The 17,575-nt window shown below is 39.1% G+C and overlaps 2 long non-coding RNA genes across 6 annotated transcripts; both read right to left on the bottom strand.

Annotated features, from left to right (window-relative positions):
* Positions 1–4,928: 4,928 nt before the first annotated feature.
* On the bottom strand, positions 4,929–17,570 carry LOC115447432. Of its 5 annotated transcripts, none has more exons than XR_005113171.1 (9): positions 11,627–11,765; positions 11,160–11,555; positions 10,401–11,076; positions 10,211–10,322; positions 9,938–10,103; positions 9,164–9,864; positions 7,685–9,011; positions 7,492–7,589; positions 4,929–7,386 (listed from the first exon to the last, which is right to left on the bottom strand). It is a non-coding gene; the product is annotated as an uncharacterized LOC115447432 (long non-coding RNA). The 5 variants fall into 5 exon arrangements; XR_005113172.1 differs by having other exon boundaries at positions 9,164–9,861; XR_005113170.1 differs by having other exon boundaries at positions 9,164–9,844; positions 11,627–11,762.
* On the bottom strand, positions 13,996–14,406 carry LOC119190830. Its single transcript, XR_005113181.1, has 3 exons — positions 14,357–14,406; positions 14,164–14,261; positions 13,996–14,058 (listed from the first exon to the last, which is right to left on the bottom strand). It is a non-coding gene; the product is annotated as an uncharacterized LOC119190830 (long non-coding RNA).
* Positions 17,571–17,575: the final 5 nt, after the last annotated feature.

Genomic DNA, 17,575 nt, shown 5'->3' with positions numbered 1-17,575 from the left:
CTAATCCCTCTCAGTAGTAGAGGAGGCCCGTGCTCAGCAGTGGGCAAGTATATAATACAGGACTGATATTATTATTATTATTAGGTCATGGGGGGGACTCCCCCAGTCCCCCCCATGACCATGAAGGCTGCAAAGTCTTCGAAACGTCGGGAGAAAAGGAAAATATTAAAACCGTGATAAAATCCGTAAAATAGTTTAATTTAAATGTCTAACATACGCGTAAACTTAAGAAATCATTATATATCCCACTGCCAGTAGCACACGTCAGACCTAAGCTGAGGTGAATTGTTTCTTAAACATTTAGAAAATAAGTTGAATTTACAATAATTCTACACAAATAGGTATCTGAACAATTATGAGGTTCTAATTTTTTTTTTTCAAAATAATGAACGACATAAATGACAAGAAGATTAACAGTGTGCGGAATTAGAAAAAAGAACATAGGCGACTTGAACTGAATATTTGGGCAAGCCAATTCCTGACTGAATTGTGTTTTATTCTATTCTATGTAAGTCAATCCTTCCACGGAGGTATTGAATAAGAGAATGGATTAAAGGAAACGACAAATTGAAAACCAGATATCGCCGCCATAATACCTTTCGACGCTTCTTTACGCTAATAGAAAACAGAAAGATAAGAATAACAACCAATAAGTGTATCGCTTGGATATGTGGCTCCCATATTTTTTTTTTGGATTTCTATTTTTTTTGTTATTTATTTAAAGGGCTTGTCGTTATTTCACGACTATGTCGCTCCGTACGTCCACTTTTTCCTATGCCTACTCACTTTGATGATATCAAAATAAACATTAACGATTCATAATGGCTTTTTAGCTTCGGTCGCAGGTGTATTTTATGCTATTCTATGGTTCAATCATCTCAGCTCCTCTTTGTCCCTCCGCTTTATATCAGGCACTATAAACGTAGTATTTATTAGCCTTCGAAATATATAGCACTGTGCTTACAATATACAATTTATTCGCTCATGGTTCGGAGTTGTGAACCGTAGAGTGCCTGGTTCGAACTCACTTCAGGCTATATACAGGTTGGAATTTTTTAACCGCACCGGAAAGGAAAATTCTCTGAATAATGGATATAACAAATTTACCTCAAAGAAAATATTTTTTTGTTTATAAAAGTAACACGAATTCATTCTGTATTTCCGGGAGTTCAATCGGTTAAAATACTTTAAGCAAAATTTGCGATCAGTATTTAGAGTAATTTCCCTTCAGCTGCAGTAAAAAATCCACCCATATCTGTTAACCGCTTGTGATTAGGTTTCTACTGTTTTAAAGTCAATTTCAGTGTACTGGACTCGTCTGGTAAACAACAATGCAATGATGTGACAACGCTATGTAATATAAGTATTGTGGATCATTTATAATGTTGAATTCTAATAAACTTCACAGTTCTGCCTGGTCGTTTGTTTTATTTCTTTACGGAAAACGTACGTGGTAGAAAGTTTTTTATGATGTTTACATAAAGCGGCGATAGCCTAGTTGGTTGTGGAATGGACTGAGAGGAATGTCCGCAGGTTCAAATCCCAAAGGCACACGCCTCTGACTTTTCTAAAAAATTATGTGTGTATTCTTTGTGAATTATCGCTTGCTTTAACGGAGAAGGAAAACATCGTGAGGATAACTGCATGCCTGAGGAGTTCACTATAGGAATTTTGAGGGTGTGTGTCTACCAATCCACACTAGGCCAGCGTGGTGGACTAAGGCCTTATCCCTCTCAGTAGAGGAGGCCCGTGCCCAACAGTGGGACAATATATTATAATACAGGGCTGATATTATTTTTATGATGTTTCTATCATTGACACGTTGTGACGTACATGGTAAGTCGAGGAAAACGCTGTGCCTTCGAAAAGCTTACCAGTTTCTTGGTGTTACTTCAGTGCCATTTTCATTTATTCATTATTTTATTGGTTGATGCATCATACTACTCAGCGGTATACTTACTAAATGAAATACCTTTATACCTGAAGAGGTAGGCAGACGTGCAACCACGATACCCACCTTTCCAATATAGTCCACTTTCCTCACAATGCAGAAGCTATGTTTTCCCTGGACTATATCCTTGTCGTATTCTTTGAATAGGTCGCATTTAGAATTGGACGTAGATACGCATAAAGGATCCAGCCCACATAATGACACTTGAAATAATAAAGATTGAAGTTTAAATCGTATTTCTGGTCATGGTTATTTTATACTAGCTTTTGCTCGCGGCTCCGCCCGTGTTATTAAGTTTTTCAGGCTAAAGTTTTCCGTTATAAAAATAGTAGTTTCCCGGGAGCCTATGTTCTTCCCTGTCCATACCAAATTATTCCTCTTAATACGTTGGGTAGTTTTTGAGTTTAACACGTTAAGGCAGACAGATGCAGCGGGGGACTTTGTTATATTATTTATAACTTTTTAAGTGAAACAATCCCGTCATACATCATTGTTGCATAACTTTAAACGTTTACGCAGCGCAGGCAACGGAAGCTCTCAAAACTCATAATTTTCCCCGTTTTTGCAACATGTTTCATTACTGCTCCGCTCCTATTGGTCATAGCGTGATGATATATAGCCTATAGCACTCCAGGAACAAAGGGCTATCCAACACAAAACGAATTTTTCAGTTGAAACCGGTATTTCCTGAGATTAGCCCTTACTGCTCCGCTCCTATTGGTCATAGCGTGATGATATATAACTTTGAGCACACCACAAACAAAGGACTATTCAACATAAAAATATTTTTTCAGTTCGAATCGGTAGTTCCTGAGATTAGCTATTACTGCTCCGCTCCTATTTAATATAGCGTGATGATATATAGCCTATAGCACTCCACGAACAAAGGGCTATCCAACGCAAAAAGAATTTTTCAGTTTGGACCGGTAGTTCCTGAGATTAGCCATTACTGCTCCGCTCCTATTGGGTATAGCGTGATGATATATAACCTATAGCACTCCAAGAACAAAGGGCTATCCAACGCAAAAAGAATTTTTCAGTTTGGACCGGTAGTTCCTGAGATTAGCGCGTTAAAACAAACAAACAAATAAACTCTTCAGCTTTATATAATAGTATAGATTTTGTTACTAAAAAGTTCAAATTAACATATTTTGACTAAGTTGCTTTTACGGAAAATATAGACCTTTTAGACTAGTTTGGCATAATCTGCTCATTCTCGACCATATTGTGGGTTCGATCCTTTTCTCGTATCTACGTACAATTTGTAGTCATCATTAATTTCTTCTGTAAAGTTGAGGTTCTATCACACTGGCAAATTGCAAGCAATTTTTTCCTGGTGGTGGGCCTGGCTAAGTATGTTTATTGCTTCGAATGAAGAGAAGAGCTTGTCGTTCGCCTGATGATAAGCGATACGACCGCCCATAAACAGCAGCAACACCTCCCAACACCTTGAATTACAAAGTATTGTTTGGTATTTCACTGCGCTCGTCATCCTGAGACATGAGATGTTAAGTCTCATTATGTACAGTAGTTACACTGGCTGCAATGTTCTACAAACTGGAACACAACAGTGACTAGACACTGCTGCTTGGCGGCAGAAATAGAATTTACTGTGGTCGTAACCAGGCGGACTCTCACATATGAGAGACGTAGCAGTATGCCAGATATTATTGTGTTGCTTTCGGTTTTTGTCATTTAGCCCTTCCATCGGGACCCAAAGGCTTATTTGTTATTTTTTAACAGGATTTTAATCGTTTGAAATTTTTGATGAATTATGATAAATTTAATTAATAAATATGAGTAAAAATACCTATTATTTTAGTTTTATAAAAATAACGAAAATAGTGTAGTGTGAGCTCTTAGTCGTTCTGTAATTGATATTTTATTGTATAAATATTATGTCTTTATTTATTACTAGCATCGCCTTGTTACAGTAGCCACACGTCACAAAATACCAGTGACGAGTCAATATTTCGTTTCTATATAGCTGATACATAAACTAAATAAATGAATTATATATTTTAGTCGTTTAGTTTGTAGTACCAAAAGTATACATCTGTATACCAGTTATCTTAATTTATATGTTTTCACTGGTATGTACTAGCTTAGTTATTTGATTTGAGATTTCGTTTGTATTTATGTTTCATGGTCCGTTAGATGACGGACCCTTTATTTTCCTCTAATTTCTGAGTGTTCAAGATTTGTATCTTGTTAGGGTAGCGACTGAGTAATGCGGATATTTCGTATTTGGTATTTAAGGGGCCAGGGTATTACATAACGCATTTTTTTGAGATTTTTGAGCCCCCGCCCACCTATGTAACGCAGCGTAACGTTTTCCTGTACATCCCAAGAAAGTTACGTAACTCTAAAGTGTAATTTTTTTCTAATATTCACAATTATGTTACGCAAAGTACCGGAAAGTCGTTAAGTTGTCTTGGTTATTGTTTTACAATAAAAAACAATGTTACCAATGTGTTGTGCGAAAGCCCCCTACCGCCCCTGTAACGCATCGTAACTTTTTACTAAAATTCCCCCCTCCCCTCCAAATTGCGTTACGTAATACTTGTTCGGCCCCTAAAGAAAGCAACTTATATATTATTGCCGCTATAAATCCTACTGATATAGTACTGGGTTTGCGTGTTGATTACTGTGCAAGGATATTGCAATTTTCAATATATTTGTTTATTTTCAGATCAGCCAATATTTCCTATTAACAGCCATTTTAAATAAATTATCCCGATCTAAATCTTCAATCCGACTCCTAGAATGAATTAATCAAAATAACTCATTTGTAAGCATGTCAAAAAAGCTTCGTTCTGATTGGTCTATTTTTGAGATCGATCGAAAAAAGCGATCAGGGTTGTTTATTAAAAATGGCGGCTCTACTTGAATTTCGATCTCAAAAATCATAAACATCTCACATATTTTCGTTAAAGTTAATATCGATAAGGAACTGGGTTTTTAAATGAAATAAAGGTTTGTAATCACAGAATATTTAATAGAATACTCAAAGGTTAATAGTTCGAATATATTTATTTTTCCAATATACATTACACACGATTTTCATTGACATTTCAAATCGATAAACATTCACAATTATCCATTTGGATGTAATTAAAAGTAGGTAAGTACTTTAATGTTGATCAACGAACAAGAACAATTATAAATAAGTAGTTGATCAAATTGGTGAACCTGATTGAATGTATATCAATGTGTTAAGATCTGTGACACTGACAAGCATTAGGATTTGGGTTTCAGTTTTAGTACACAATTTATAGTGCAGTAAAATTATTACACAAATAATGCGCGGTGTGTTTAATTAGCTCAACGTTGTAATTTAATGCTTTGTGCGATGCGCAGTGCATTGTGCAGTGTACAACAGAACTTGTGCAGTGCATTCCACATTGCATTGTACAGTACATTTGTTTCAAGTTCTCCGAAATTTGTAGTGTAAGCTTGGTTAGATGTTTAGCTCTTGTATAATCCGCCGATGTATGTCTCCTAAAGGCGGATATAGTAATATCATACTACATTTGGATACAAATACAATACATATTTGGATACACACACAAATAACATAATACATTTGGATTTATTCGTAAACTTATAGCGTTGACTATATGTGAATTGAATAATGGCTCCTGCCACTTATTTTAATTTTACATGATTATTTTATAAACGCTATAAAACACACATACATACAAAAATATATTATAAAATTACAGTTAGTACACACATAGTAAATATAAAGTAGACAATGATCATTGTACATACGCGTCACTACTTATCACCAACATAACACACAAACGCAATAATTACTATACTCCGTCAAACAATCATAACGCTTCGTTACATGATAAGTATTTAAACACAAACTACGGTTTCGCTGCAGTTGTGGCCACGTGCAGTCTGATTACAACTATGTTTACTTACGCTAACTATGCCGTGAGTTCCAACCGGACACTCATCTCGTACATTTATATATAATCTATACATCATCCTCATATGCGATAGAGCATGTCTTGTAATGTGACACTCATCTAAAATACGTCAGAACTAAGTGCTGTACTTTATTAAACAGCAACCAATCATGCCCATTCGCTACATTGAGGGCAGTTAAACAAAGTCGTAAAGTGACTTACATTACTAGTAATAACCACTAAATATGTTGAAACTTCTCAAACCTACTCTTCCAGCAGTTTGGAAGTTTTGAGTGAATAAAGATAATATTATTTGATTATAAATGCAAATCACCTCGTTTAAACCAAAAGTTGGTTTTGTTAAAGCATGTATGCAGTTTGTCAGAAACTTGCTCAAACTCGACATGTCAGAAGCATGTATTATACATGTTGCGTAGTTTACTGGTCAGAATTATGCAGTATAAGACATGTTGGTGACATGAATGCGTTACTGACAATTTTTTTACAAGTTTTGCGTATACTAACACATAATAATTATAAAACAACTTGTAGCGTACATGCTTTGTGCCTGAAATAACGTGCTATAAAAAGCATGCTTACATGAATATGAACGTATGCGGGTAACTGTGTAAGTTCATTGGTGCTAAGTACATATTACTAATCACTGTCAGAAGATACCTGGCTTCGCTTGCATGCTTTCGTACAGCCACGTACCATAACAGACATCACACTGTGGTATAAACGTGGCGATGGGTGACAATACTTTACATAATTATTAAAAGTGAATGAACTAAACGGTAGTGAGTGAAAGTTGCCTTGACTATGTTTCATTCAACACCTTCCGTGCATTGATTCTTTTGATTTTGCTCTCCTTTCCTACCTTTGTGCAAAAGCATCCCATTCCCAGTAGCTTTTCTTAAAGAAGTGAAAGATAATACAAGCAAGTTGTGCGCCTGACGCTAACCGTCACAACTGTCAATAAACAGTAGCAACAGCACTGTGCTTGTCACCCTGAGATCTTAGTTACTGTCTCTTAATGCCCCGCAAATTCTTGCTTTGACATTGCTGTCCATGACTACATTAAGCTGCTGTCTCACGAGTGACGACAATATTTTTAATCATGTCAAATTCATTTCCCACAAACATCTCGCCCTAAACACGGGGATTGGCGATGTCAGTGCTCATTAAGATTGCTTTAAGTCTAGCGGCGGAATATTTTGATTGTTTCGATTAGGAAGGACCTTGACAGAGGTTTTGGTCTATTTCCTGCCGACGGTTTTCATGATCTCAGTGTTCGATAACAGTTTGTAGACGAATTCAATTCCAATGTATATGGGTTAGTGGTACGGACTGTAGTTTTAAACATTATATGTCGACGAGGACCAGGAACTCGCATTATGTACTTACGACTGTTTCATTAACTAGTGCTGACACTAGATGTGCTGTCTCCGGTTTCGAGATACGTGATTCCTTTACCTCCATTCCACCAGCGTGCTCAAAATGAGTTCTTTTAATCTATAACAACAAAATATTAGATAGATTAGATTTTAAGAAATTTCCGCCATATATACAAAGTTTTTGATCTTCACAATACAATTATATTACAGAACATGTACTTACATGAGTGTCAGGTGGCCCGCTAGTGGTGGTGCAGCTCACAGGCGTGCTGTGCTCTGATGCCAGTGCCGGAAGAGGAGACCCTCGGTCGCGACCGGAAACTGTTGAAGCAAATCGCATGATAGAATTCAATACTATCTAGATACAAATACAGTCGTTGTTACTAGGAAGCTTTCTTGTACGAAAACCATCTAACCTGGCGCTGAAGTGGTCTCCGGCCCGGAGTGCCAGCACGGTCTATAAAGAGACGTTCACATCGCGGCGCACGCCTAGGAGCGTTCAGAACATGGCGGGACTGGTTGGAAGTTTATTGAAGTACTTCAGTTCTACAGACAGGACTTTGCACAGTAGCGATGTGCCTCAGACGCTGCCGAGGCGAGAGGAGTGAAGAGCGCAGGAGTATTCGCAGAGTAGCGCAGACTGGACACTAAGGACAAAAGAATGCACATAGTGCAGCACAGTAAGGCAACAGATGCAGATAATAAATATTCTGTACGAGATCTTAGATTATAGGGCCTTTTCAAAAACTGACGCTAGCGTATCAGACAGGATGGGAGCCATCTTAAGTTTGCTGCAATATTATTTACTGATGTTATATTCAGCCTTATTTTACGTGTTCGAGCTAAGGTGTCATTTGGAAAAAGGTAAGTATAATCATGACATATTTGCATAAGTGTTCTACTAGTTTCTTATAAATTAAGTTATTCTAAAATACAAAGAAAAACAACTTATTGTATTGCATATAAAAAGTACATTCATATTACAACATTAATATTAGTAACAAATCAGTGTTGTAAGTATAAATCACAAAAAAGTTTCCAACCGCAAGCTGTAATAAAAGGCAATAAGTAAGTCATAGTATAACATGTAAAAATGTTTAAGGGAAACGAAATAATGGCAAATACTATTTATTACAAATGTAATAAATACATATTAACACGGTATATGAAACAAATTTAATGTTAAATACTGCCGTAACTAAATGTAATAAAACACACATCATTTAAAATTTTATTGCACATTAAGGTTATGTTGTTTACTTTTTATACAACGCTGTAAGAAAAACATAGAAAATACATTTAACAATTATGATCCATATCAAAATAGGTACAATACAAAATGTAGGAATTTTCGCAGTAAATAGAGACAAACAACTTGTATATTTTGCGATTGTAATTTTTCCGCGAACCTAAACTCATATGGATATCTATAATTATTACAATTCTGCGGCCCCATCGCATGAGGTGTGGGCGCTCACTCCGTACATTTGGGTAGCGCAACGGTTGGCGCCCCTCACCCACGCGGGTGTCCTGGCGAGCTGGCCTCCGACCACGCGGACGCGTGCCTGATGCATCACGCGCCGCTACGTGACGTCAGTGATCCTGGCGTGCCACGTGTGCCACGTGTGTGGCTGACTCCAGGACACAGACGCGACCACCAGCTCGTCGCCAGCTGTTCTGCGAAGACCGCCGCCGCAGTACTACCGCCTTCATCGACGCTTGTCACTTTGTGTTTGATAGGACCTGGTATAAACAATAATGAAGGATCCCATGTGGTCACTGTCGCTCATCATTATGCATTACACTAATTCTGCACCTCTCGTGGTAGTATAAATTATAAACGGAACTAATGTTATGATTCATAAGAAAGTTAAGCAGTAAATGAAAACACTCACCTGGAAGATCTGCGCTAGTCGTGAAGAGTCGCCGCCGAGAGCGCCGGCGAGGTGCTCTTGAGGTCCGAGCTGAAGTTTCCATTTACCGCTGCAGACGCAGACTCTGGTGAGATGTGGGACCGCACACAGCTAATTGGTCTCATCCGAGTACGATCACCGAACACGTAGTTTAGATAGTAGAAACTAATGCTGCAAACAGAATACTACATTCTCCTCTTCAGGAGCTTACCAATAGGTAAGCTCCTGAAGAGGAGCATGTACAATAAAGTATTATGGAACACATCGGTACCGGAGGAAACACAGAGCTAAGCACCTCATGCATGCCCCTTCCTTCTCAGTGTTATGCCAATAATTGCCGTAAATGTGAATAGAGAAATCCGATAACAATTTGAAAAAAATAAGTGAACCGAACAACGAGAGACTTGTAACTCGGAATAAAAATGTTGACATTATGTCGAATATTACAAAAATACCTTAATACTAATTCAACGCATGTCATATCAGTGTTGTAAATGGTAGCTTACAACACTTATATTAGGTACATTAGGTGTTTTACAAAAGAACGCCTTAAATCTACAATGTAAGCCCGCGGAAGATCGTCTTCTTCGGTTCTGTCTCTCTTCCAAATAGTCTCTGCACCGCAGCTCTGACGTCTCTTCTTTATGTTGTATATTTGGCGATCTGTTTCCAAGAAGCCACTGCTATGAAATATGTCGTAAAGGCCTACTCAAATCGATTTTGTGGTTATTTAATCTAATGTTCTGAATAACTCACCGCTGCTTGCAGACTAGTGATGAGAAGAATTCTTCTGTCTAATCCTTCTCCAAGCAACAACTTGTGACTGCTCACCGTCACCGCGCGACCCTCTTGGTAGCCAGCGATCGCTGGATACTGAAGCTGCTACAGTTGCTGCCCCTCGTCTAGTCGCAGTCCATGATGTCTAAAACAAAATATCCAAATAACTAAGCGAAAGAAATTGTTTATTCTTAAAAAAATGAGTCGAAATGCGAAGAGAAGTATAACTTGTATATTATTTAGGGAAATTACCTTATGGTTATGACGCTGTGAAGTAATCGTCAAGCTCCACCAAGCTTGGAACGCAGGAAGCAGAATATACTATTTTAGTAGTAATAGGTAAAATAGTTGTGGCGTAATCTTCCTGAGAACAAACACAAATCTTTGACAAAGAGTAATTTTTAATGAATTAAATTTAACAGAAGAAATATTAATTACTTACTGCTGCGTATTCGAGACGATGCGGTGAAACTGTGCGGAGGAACGTGTGGCAGTGTTCCTCCATGATGGGGTAAATCTTCAGCCAGGCGGGTGGTCTGCCTGGCTGCCGCGGCCCCCTTTCCCTCCGACAATTGATGATCGGCAATAAGCTAGTTTCCAGAATATTGTGTTGCCAATAAATCAGATCTTTGCGCATTCATTCTACTTTTCAGATTTGTGTGGCAGGACGCAGGTGCGGTGACATATGCCGATTTCTTTGCAGGAGTGCCGAGGAAAATCTTGCTTGCATTGTCGGTACTCCTATGTAAGTCAAACTGGTTCTGAGTGATGGTTAGCTGTGCGATGTTGGTATAAAGTGGCAAATGGTGATGTCTTCCCAGGCGATGAATTCAAGTGAACTGATACTTATAGTTCCATGCGCATGAAGTTCAACGTCGGGGGATTCTCGCTGGGGAGGAACGTGTCGTAGTGTTCCTTCGTTAAGGGGGAAGACTTGCAGCCAGGTAGGTGGAACTCCTGGCTGGCCGCGGTCCCCCCTCCCCATTTTTTTGATTTATATAATAAGTAGTGTAATATTGCGATGCAAGTTTGACAGCTGTGCTGGGTGTGCAGTGTATTGACTACTGCCATACGAGAAATACCTCCGTGCTTGAGTTGTACCCTGTAGAGTGATCTTCCTGAGTAAAGAAAGACATTATCGTCAGAGTATTGTTTTATTTATACGAATATAAGAATAATTTGAATTAGGTAAAGCACTCACGTGACATCAGTGCGGTGATGATGGAGAAGCCAGCATTTGGATGAACAACAACGAGAGCGAGTTTCGTGTACGGCCTGTGACTCCGCTCCGGACGCATGCAATAATAGAAAGATATTTATGCATGAGGAAAACGATAACAACCGATTTACACGATTGATTTGAGATGAGATACTTACAAAACGCGCTGCAACACTGCTGGCTGAACCCTTGTCTCATGAAACAATTTAATGAGAATTACATGTATGGACAGTGTATTGTACGAACATTTATAATAAACGATGGTTTGCAAGCAGAGTGGTATAAAGCCATGATAGTGACCCCGGCGCCGAGCTTCATCTCGCCCAACAGCGGGGAGACACTTCTGCAGGTTACGGTATTATCTCCTCGATGTTGAAACTGGAACAAAATACCCTTATTAAGTGTAAATGTAAATGGTCAGAATACGTTTATATTTGTAACTGACATACCTGGTAAGTAAACAGATAATTCCAGCTTCATTTGTTCGCCAGTGTTTTCACCTCGCGGTATACTCTCTTGGTGTTTTGGGTATCTGTAATTATTAACAATAGGACATTAAACTATAATGGAAATTCTAATGAAATAATTGATTAGAGTGATACTGACCTGTCGTTTGATAGTAAAACCACACCATGGTGGTACTTCTAAAGCCCTGTATCCTTTACATAGTGAGTTTTAGTTATAGGTAAATAGAAACAAAAGATGAAGGATATGGTATTGTTACTCTTGGGCATACTTTTTCTAGTAATGGATTCACTGAGCTCGCTGTGAGAGTGCTCATACGTATGCGCCGAAGAGGGCCACCGTAGAGTTTTGTTTGCCATACCGTGCGTAGGGTTGTATATATCGTTATGGACTCGGCCCCGCGGTCTCCCGATGGTTCCAACAAATGAGATCGACTCAACGTAGGCTTCTAAGGCACCGCTCAGTCGCCCTCCACGAAGTCTGGGCGGTGTTTTTTAAATGACTTTTTTTATGAATTAAAACAAGGTTTCATATTATAAGTTTGACGTTTATATTTGAAGTATCATAACGATGGAATACACCATATTAAACAGATATCTAAAGATACATCCACAGAAAAATATAGTATATAGTTACAGTTAGTACACACATGGTGAATATAAAATAGACAATAAACATTTTACATACACGTCACCTCTCCTCATCACCCCCACAAACCCCTACCCACGGTGCCGTGGGTTGAGGTGGTACACATTATCCAACTACAAGTCGAACGCAATAATTCCTATACACCTTCCCTCGATCATGACGCTTCGTAACTTGATAAGTATTTAAACACAAACTACGGTTTCGCTGCAGTTTTGGCCACGTGCAGTCTGATTACAACTATGTTTACTTACGCTAACTATGCCGTGAGTTCCAACCGGACACTCATCTCGTACATTTATATATAATCTCAATATAATCCTCATACGCGATAGAGTATGTCTTGTAATGTGACACTCATCTAAAATACGTCAGAACTAAGTGCTGTACTTTATTATTAAACAGCAGCCAATCATGCCTATTCGCTACATTAAGGGTAGTTAGACAAAGTCGTAAAATTAGGTTCATAAGTGACTTACATTACTAATAATAACCACTCAATATGTTGAAACTTCTCAAAACTACTCTTCAAGCAGTTTGGAAGTTTGGAGTGAATAAAGATAATATTATTTGATTATAAATGCAAATCACCTCGTTTAAACCAAAAGTTGGTTTTGTTAAAGCATGTATGCAGTTTGTCAGAAACTTGCTCAAACTCGACATGTCAGAAGCATGTATTATACATGTTGCGTAGTTTACTGGTCAGAATTATGCAGTATAAGACATGTTGGTGACATGAATGCGTTACTGACAATTTTTTTACAAGTTTTGCGTATACTAACACATAATAATTATAAAACAACTTGTAGCGTACATGCTTTGTGCCTGAAATAACGTGCTATAAAAAGCATGCTTACATGAATATGAACGTATGCGGGTAACTGTGTAAGTTCACTGGTGCTAAGTACATATTACTTATCACTGTCAGAAGATACCTGGCTTCGCTTGCATGCTTTCGTACAGCCACGTACCATAACAGACATCACACTGTGGTATAAACGTGGCGATTGGTGACAATACTTTACATAATTATTAAAAGTGAATGAACTAACGTTAGTGAGTGAAAGTTGCCTTGACTATGTTTCATTCAACACCTTCCGTGCATTGATTCTTTTGATTTTGCTCTCCTTTCCTACCTTTGTGCAAAAGCATCCCATTCCCAGTAGCTTTTCTTAAAGAAGTGAAAGATAATACAAGCAAGTTGTGCGCCTGACGCTAACCGTCACAACTGCCAATAAACAGTAGCAACAGCACTGTGCTTGTCACCCTGAGATCTTAGTTACTGTCTCTTAATGCCCCGCAAATTCTTGCTTTGACATTGCTGTCCATGACTACATTAAGTTGCAGTCTCACAAGTTACGACAATATTTTTAATCATGTCAAATTCATTTTCCACAAAAATCTCGCCCTAAACACGGGGATTGGCGTTGTCAATGCTCATTAAGATTGCTTTAAGTCTAGCGGCGGAATATTTTGATTGTTTCGATTAGGAAGGACCTTGACAGAGGTTTTGTCTATTTCCTGGCGACGGTTTTCAGGATCTCAGTGTTCGATAACAGTTTGTAGACGAATTCAATTCCAATGTATATGGGTTAGTGGTAAGGACTGTAGTTTTAAACATTATATGTCGACGAGGACTAGGAACTCTAATTATGTACTTACGACTGTTTCATTAACTAGTGCTGACACTAGATGTGCTGTCTCCGGTTTTCGAGATACGTGATTCCTTTACCTCCATTCCACCAGCGTGCAAAAAATGAGTTCTTTCAATCTATAACAACAAAATATTAGATAGATTAGATTTTAAGATTTTTTTGCCATATATACATAGGTTTTGATATTCACAATACAATTATATTACAGAACATGTACTTACATGAGTGTCAGGTGGCCCGCTAGTGGTGGTGCAGCTCACAGGCGTGCTGTGCTCTGATGCCAGTGCCGGAAGAGGAGACCTTCAGTCGCGACCGGAAACTGTTGAAGCAAATCGCATGATAGAATTTAATACTATCTAGATACAAATACAGTCGTTGTTACTAGGAAGCTTTCTTGTACGAAAACCATCTAACCTGGCGCTGAAGTGGTCTCCGTCCCGGAGTGCCAGCACAGTCTATAAAGAAGACGATTCACATCGCGGCGCACGCCTAGGAGCGTTCAGAACATGGCGGGACTGGTTGGAAGTTTATTGAAGTACTTCAGTTCTACAGACAGGACTTTGCACAGTAGCGATGTGCCTCAGACGCTGCCGAGGCGAGAGGAGTGAAGAGCGCAGGAGTATTCGCAGAGTAGCGCAGACTGGACACTATGGACAAAAGAATGCACATAGTGCAATACAGTGACCCAACAGATGCAGATAATAAATATTCTGTACGAGATCTTAGATTATAGGGCCTTTTCAAAAACTGACGCTAGCGTATCAGACAGGATGGGAGCCATCTTAAGTTTGCTGCAATATTATTTACTGATGTTATATTCAGCCTTATTTTACGTGTTCGAGCTAAGGTGTCATTTGGAAAAAGGTAAGTATAATCATGACATATTACATAAGTGTTCTACTAGTTTCTTATAAATTAAGTTATTCTAAAATACAAAGAAAAACAACTTATTGTATTGCATGTAAAAGATACATTCATATTACAACATTAATATTAGTAACAAATCAGTGTTGTAAGTATAAATCACAAAAAGTTTCCAACCGCAAGCTGTAATAAAAGGCAATAAGTAAGTCATGGTATAGCATGTAAAAATGTTTAGGGAAACGAAATAATGGCAAATACTATTTATTACAAATGTAATAAATACATATTAACACGGTATATGAAACAAATTTAATGTTAAATACTGCCGTAACTAAATGTAATAAAACACACATCATTTAAAATTTTATTGCACATTAAGGTTATGTTGTTTACTTTTATACAACGCTGTAAGAAAAACATAGAAAATACGTTTAACAATTATGATCCATATCAAAATAGGTACAATACAAAATGTAGGAATTTTTCGTAAATAGAGACAAACAACTTATATTTTGCGATTGTAATTTTTCCGCGAACCTATACTCATATGGATATCTATAATTATTACAATTCTGCGGCCCCATCGCATGAGGTGTGGGCGCTCACTCCGTACATTTGGGTAGCGCAATGGTTGGCGCCCCTCACCCACGCGGGTGTCCTGGCGAGCTGGCCTCCGACCACGCGGACGCGTGCCTGATGCATCACGCGCCGCTACGTGACGTCAGTGATCCTGGCGTGCCACGTGTGCCACGTGTGTGGCTGACTCAGGACACAGACGCGACCACCAGCTCGTCGCCAGCTGTTCTGCGAAGACCGCCGCCGCAGTACTACCGCCTTCATCGACGCTTGTCACTTTGTGTTTGATAGGACCTGGTATAAACAATAATGAAGGATCCCATGTGGTCACTGTCGCTCATCATTATGCATTACACTAATTCTGCACCTCTCGTGGTAGTATAAATTATAAACGGAACTAATGTTATGATTCATAAGAAAGTTAAGCGGTAAATGAAAACACTCACCTGGAAGATCTGCGCTAGTCGTGAAGAGTCGCCGCCGAGAGCGCCGGCGAGGTGCTCTTGAGGTCCGAGCTGAAGTTTCCATTTACCGCTGCAGACGCAGAACTCTGGTGAGATGTGGGACCGCACACAGCTAATTGGTCTCATCCGAGTACGATCACCGAACACGTAGTTTAGATAGTAGAAACTAATGCTGCAAACAGAATACTACATTCTCCTCTTCAGGAGCTTACCAATAGGTAAGCTCTGAAGAGGAGCATGTAATAAAGTATTATGGAACACATCGGTACCGGAGGAAACACAGAGCTAAGCACCTCATGCATGCCCCTTCCTTCTCAGTGTTATGCCAATAATTGCCGTAAATGTGAATAGAGAAATCCGATAACAATTTGAAAAAATAAAGGGAACCTACCAACCAGAGACTTGTACATCGAAATAAAAATGTTGACCTTATGGCGAATATAACAAAAATACCTTAATACAAATTCAACGCATGTCATATCAGTGTTGTAAATGGTAGCTTAACACTTATATTAGGTACATTAGGTGTTTTACAAAGGACGCCTTAAATCTACAATGTAAGCCCGCCGAAGAGCGTCTTCTTCGGTTCTGTCTCTCTTCAAATAGTCTCTGCACCGCAGCTCTGACGTCTCCCTCTTTTATGTTGTATATTCGGCGATCTGTTTCCAAGCCTCTGCTATGAAATATGTCGTAAAGGCCTACTCAAATCGATTTTGTGGTTATTTAATCTAATGTTCTGAATAACTCACCGCTGCTTGCAGACTAGTGTGATGAAGAATTCTTCTGTCTAATCCTTCTCCAAGCAACAACTTGTGACTGCTCACTCGTCACCGCGCGACCCTCTTGGTAGCCAGCGATCGCTGGATACTGAAGCTGCTGCAGTTGCTGCCGCTCTTCTAGTCGCAGTCCATGATGTCTAAAAAAAATAACCAAATATCTAAGCGGAAGAAATTGTTAATTCTTAAATAAATGAGTCGAAATGCGAAGAGAAGTATAACTTGGAGGGAAATTACCTTTCCATGTTTATGACTCTATGAAGTAATCGTCAAGCTCCACCAAGCTTGGAACGCAGGAAGCAGAATATACTATTTTAGTAGTAATAGGTAAAATAGTTGTGGCGTAATCTTCCTGAGAACAAACACAAATCTTTGACAAAGAGTCATTTTTAATGAATTAAATTTAACAGAGGAAATATTAATTACTTACTGCTGCGTATTCGAGACGATGCGGTGAAACTGTGCGGAGGAACGGGTGGCAGTGTTCCTCCATGATGGGGTAAATCTTCAGCCAGGCGGGTGGTCTGCCTGGCTGCCGCGGCCCCCTTTCCCCCCGACAATTGATGATCGGCAATAAGCTAGTTTCCAGAATATTGTGTTGCCAATAAATCAGATCTTTGCGCATTCATTTTACTTTTCAGATTTGTGTGGCAGGACGCAGGTGCGGTGACATATGCCGGTTTCTTTGCAGTAGTGCCGGGAAAATCTTGCTTGCTTTGTCGGTATTCATATGTAAGCCAAACTGGTTCTGAGTGATGGTTAACTGTGCGATGTTGGTATGAAGTGGCAAATGGTGATGTCTTCCTAGGCGATGAATCCAAGTGAACTGATTCTTATAGTTCCATGCGCATGATGTTTAGTGTCGGGGGGTTCTCGCTGGGAGGAACGGGTCGTAGTGTTCCTCCATAAGGGGGAAGACTTGCAGCCAGGTAAGTGGTACTCCTGGCTGGCCG

This window comes from Manduca sexta, chromosome 27 (assembly GCF_014839805.1).
Source record: "Manduca sexta isolate Smith_Timp_Sample1 chromosome 27, JHU_Msex_v1.0, whole genome shotgun sequence".
Taxonomy (NCBI): Eukaryota; Metazoa; Arthropoda; class Insecta; order Lepidoptera; family Sphingidae; genus Manduca; species Manduca sexta.
The sequence above is the reverse complement of the archived record's forward strand: the minus strand, read 5'-3'. Positions and strand labels throughout refer to the sequence as shown.